This window comes from Castor canadensis, chromosome 1 (genome assembly GCF_047511655.1).
Source record: "Castor canadensis chromosome 1, mCasCan1.hap1v2, whole genome shotgun sequence".
Lineage (NCBI taxonomy): Eukaryota > Metazoa > Chordata > Mammalia > Rodentia > Castoridae > Castor > Castor canadensis.
In genome coordinates, this window is record NC_133386.1 from 10,492,060 (window position 1) to 10,496,869 (window position 4,810).

Below are 4,810 nucleotides of genomic sequence, written 5' to 3' on the forward strand. Positions count from 1 at the left end.
AATGAGATGAAGGAAGACATCGGCGATTGTACTAGTTACAACAATGGCAAAGTAAATGCCACTAGGGAAGACAGTTTTTTAGTGTAAATTCATGTAGCAAATTTTGACCTAAACTTTGAATATTTGTTTTTTCTATTTAGACATACCAGAGACACCAATCTAGACAATAGGCTTTTCATTACTAAGCTTTAAATATTTTCTTCTTTATTTTGAGATGGGGGTTTTGCTTTGCTACCTAGGCTGTCTTCAAACTCTTGCCTCAGCCTCCTGAGCAGTTGGGATTACAGGTGCATATCATTGTATCTAAACAACTTTTTAAAATGCTTGATTAATTGAATTATTGGTTCAAAAGCATTTAGTGATTTGCCTGTATTGTACAGGCAATATTTACCATGTTACTCAATCTCATTTTCTTCTACTTTTTTCTTTCCGTTCTCCCTCCCTCCCTCCCTCCCTCCCTCCCTCCCTCCCTTCCTTCCTTCCTTCCTTCCCTCCTTCCTTCCTTCCTTCCCATTCCTTTTGTGGTACTGGGGATCAAACATAGGGCCTCAAGCATACTAGTCACATGTTATACCACTGAGTCACATCCCTAGTCCTTTCTTATTTTATTCTATTTTGAGACGGGGTCTCTCTGTGTAGCCCAGGCTGGCCTCAAACTTGTGCTCCTCATGCCTCAGCTTCTCAAGTGTTGGGATTACAGGTGTAGGCCACTATGTCCTGCTCAGTCTCATTTTATAACTCATCTTTTTCTTCTTCTTCTCCTACTCCTCCTTTCCCTCCTGCTTCTCTCCCTTTATCTTTTCTTCTTCTAACACCTCTTAAAATTCCTTAGATTTGTCTTGAATTTTTTTCTTTCATCATTTGATACAGGATTTTCCCATAAAATTCAAAAGTTCCCCTTGCTTCACTTTTTGGGAGGGAACTTCAACTGAAAAAGGGGGAAATTATCTATCAAATCTAAACATAAAAGTAACTATGGGAGCATATTTGGTTATTATGGTGTCATTGACTTGGTGGCTGATTTGTTTATTTGCTATGTGTTTTCACTTTTCAGGGAGTTCTATCCACTTTGAGAACATCTTTCTTGTATTCCTTACTCAATTTAGATGGGGGAGATTCTCAGTGTGCTGGGGGACTGACTGGGGGCAGGGATTCCCCAGCAGCTGAGGGCCTCTCTCTTCCTCTAGGGTTCTTGCTTAGGTGGGTGGTCTAGGGTATCTTACTCCCTGGAGGCCATGTGGACCATAAGGTCCATCACCCTGTGGCTGTAACCAAATTCATTGTCATACCAGGAAATGAACATGACAAAGTGATCATTGAGGGCAATGCCAGCCCCAGCATCAAAGGTGTTTCTGTTGAAGTTGCAGGAGACAACCTGGTCCTCAGTGTAGCCCAGGATGTCCCTTAGGGGGCCTTCTAACGCCTGCTTCACCACCTTTTTGATGTTATCATATTTCTTCAAGCAGCAGGTCATATGTTGGGGGTGGACACTCAGAAAGTCATGCCAGTGAGCTTCTCTTTCAGCTCCAGGATGACCTTGCCCACAGTCTTGGCAGCACCAATGGAGAAAGAGATGATGTTCTGGGCAGCCCTACAGCCATCACTCCACAGTTTACCAGAGGGGCCATCCACAGTCTTCTGGGTGGCAGTGATGGCACGGACTATGGTCATGAGTCCCTCCACGATGCCGAAGTTTTCATGCGTCCATGGCCAGGAGGGCTTAGCATTTGGTGGTGCAGGAGGCATTGCTGATGATCTTTGGGGAGTTGTTATACTTCTCATGGTTCACACCCATCACACGCCTGGAGGCATCAGCAGAAGGAGCAGAGATTATGACTCTTTTGGCTCCACCCTTCAAGTGAGACCCAGTCTTCTCCATGGTAGTGAAGACACCAGTTGAGTCCACAACGTACTCGGCACCAGCATTGCCCCATTTGATGTTGGTGGGATCTCGCACTTGGAAGGTGGAGATGGCTTTCCCATTGATGACAAGCTTCCTGTTCTCCATCTTCACTGTGCCATTGAACTTGCCATGGGTGGAGTCATACTGGAACATGTAGGCCATGTAGTTGAGGTCAATGAATGGGTCACTGATGGCAACAATATATCCACTTTGTCAAAGCTGAAGCAGCACTGGGGACCAGGCACCCAATTTGACCAAATCCATTCACTCTGACCTTCAGCATCCTGTCCCAGGGACGGGGCTGGCACTGCACAAGAAGATGCCGCTGCTTGTTGAACAGGGAGGAGCAGAGAGCCTAGAGCTATGCTTTTTAAAATAATTCAAGTTCAAGGACATCCCATTTATAACCAATCATGTTCCCAGTCTATAAAATATCTATGATAACAACCCAAACTAGCATATAAGTTAAGGCTCACCGTGGGCAGCTTAAATTTACACGATTGGCCTGGGACTTGCGCATCGTGTAACATCAGGAAATGCAAGCACAATACACACCTCATAATTCTGGGGATCAATGTACATGGATACACTGTTATATTATTATTAAATCCCATTGCTTTGCAATTAACCCAATATGACACCTATACAAATGACTCAAATAAAGAACATCATGTTTCACACGGGACAATCAATACAGGGAAGTCACAGCTACTGACAATGCCAGGACTCAGCTTGTTACTACAGCACTATGTTTTCTCAGCTTGGCGCTGGTTGGCCCTCTTCTGAAATAAAGTCACCACAACTTTGAATGACTCGCAGTGGCCACACTCCACAACAGCACTACCTTCACACATACTTGGCCATTCCTAACCCGCTTTAGCTGGGTCATTAAAGTCACACCCAGTCTGTACCATGCTAAATCTTAAGTTTGCTGTCTTCCTTTTTTGCTTCCAAAATGGAACTAGTATGTCTCTCCCCAGGTAAAGTTCCTTAACTGTGAAAACCAAGAGTTGGATGTGTTGACAGGTAAAATAACTTTGTAGGAAAAAATAATTCTTGCCCTTCTCTTTGCACTTGTAATTAGATATCTGAAAGCAAACCCAATTGACAATAGTATCTTTCTCAGTTATCACCATTGTTTCTGTTCTGTGGTTTTATTATCTCTATTTTAATTAAGTCAGAGCACCTTAGGATGCTATTTTACATCCTTCTCTTTTGACAAATGCAGAGAACCAACTTCATGAATTCAGGGGCTGTGCACTTTTTCAGAGATCTCTATAGAGTGATCAGCAGACTCCCAATAGATGTTTATTGACAGACTAATGGTGTGCTACTTTGTTATGACCTCTTAACTTCTTATTTTAAAGTAGACCAAACTTGATCTTATGGAGCATTTAGGGACTAGCCAAAAATGTATCTTTTTAGCCTCTCTCTGGTGTCCCAGGGACGGGGCTGGCACTGCATGAGAAGATGAGGCTGCTTGTGGCACAGGGAGGAGCAGAGAGCCTAGAGCTATGCTTTTTAAAATAATTCAAGTTCAAGGGCATCCCATTTATAACCAATCATGTTCCCAGTCTATAAAATATCTGTAATAACAACTCAAAGTGGCATATAAGTTAAGGCTCACCCTGGGCAGCTTAAATTTACACTCTTGTTTTCAGAGGCCAGTCAAGTCAGGATATGTTTCCATGGGGCCATTTTGTCTCTCTCCTTAATCGGGGCAAATAAAACATTAAGTATATAAATGCCTCTCTTTTGAACCATGTGATATGCATGATTGAAAACAATGACTTATTCAATCCGCCAAGCGGAGTCGGTCCTCCTGACTAGCTGTCTACATAACAGAGATGGAAATGTGCAGTTTGAACTTTCTCCCCAGCTGGGGAGGAAACCATGGGGTGAGTCATAGTTTGAGTGATGACTGTCCTGAAGGAAGCTAAATTGGGAAGCCACAGGTTAAAAAAGGAGTGAGAAGTGAGTCCTTAGCAGGAATGCAAGGGGCAGAAGCTCCCAGGAGGCAGCAGGCACCGTCTTCGCAGCTCACACATAGGCAGAGGCTCTGCAGGAATTGGTCACTGCTATCAGGAGAGAAATTTCAAAACCAAGCAAGCATTTAGTTGTCCATGGGCCAGGGAAAGAAACAGGACTTCCACTAGGCACCTCTTGCCTGTAATCCTAGCAACTCGGGAGGTAGAGATCAGGAGGATCATAGTTCAAAGCTAGCCTGGGCAAATTGTTCACATGACCCTATCTCCAAAAGACTCATCACAAAAAAGGGATGGTAAAATGGCTCAAGGTGTAGGCCCTGAGTTCAAACTGCAGTACTGAACAAAAAAAAAAAAAAAAAAAAAAGGAAAGAAAGAAAGAAAAAGAAACAGGACTTCCCACTGGGAAAGAGAGAACTGGCTGCCTTCAAGGACAGCACAACTGAGCACACTCACTCAAGTGAGATTCGTTTAAGAGTGCCTGGGTTACAGATGGGGCTTTCTGTGGATGACTTTACAAAGTGGGGCAGCAGGTGACCGGGAAGGTGCTCAGCAGTCATTCATGACCTACAGTAATTGTGTGACTGACTTAGGATAGACGGTGAAGTGGAAAATGAACCCCTGAGTTGTAATTAAACTGTAATTTAATTGTGTAAAATACGTGTCCTACAGACAAAGATTAGGAATGTTATTATAAACGTAGCTATTGTGTTAATGTTAATGTAGGCTGAGATTTGTTTTTTATTATTAAATTGTGTGGTGAGAACATGAGGGTGTGGGGGTGGGGAGGAGCTAGATACAGACTGTAGTAACAAGACCCCTGCACTAGGAGTCAGGAAGCCCATGTGTAAGGTTCACATGGCTGGCCAGCTGTGAACTTAACCTCTCTGTGTCTCTGAGTCCATTCTGAGTCCATATGGAC

General features: G+C 43.5%; 1 pseudogene; it reads right to left on the minus strand.

The window, feature by feature from the left end:
• Positions 1-1,219: 1,219 nt before the first annotated feature.
• LOC109681919 (glyceraldehyde-3-phosphate dehydrogenase-like) lies at positions 1,220-2,317 on the minus strand (annotated as a pseudogene).
• Positions 2,318-4,810: the final 2,493 nt, after the last annotated feature.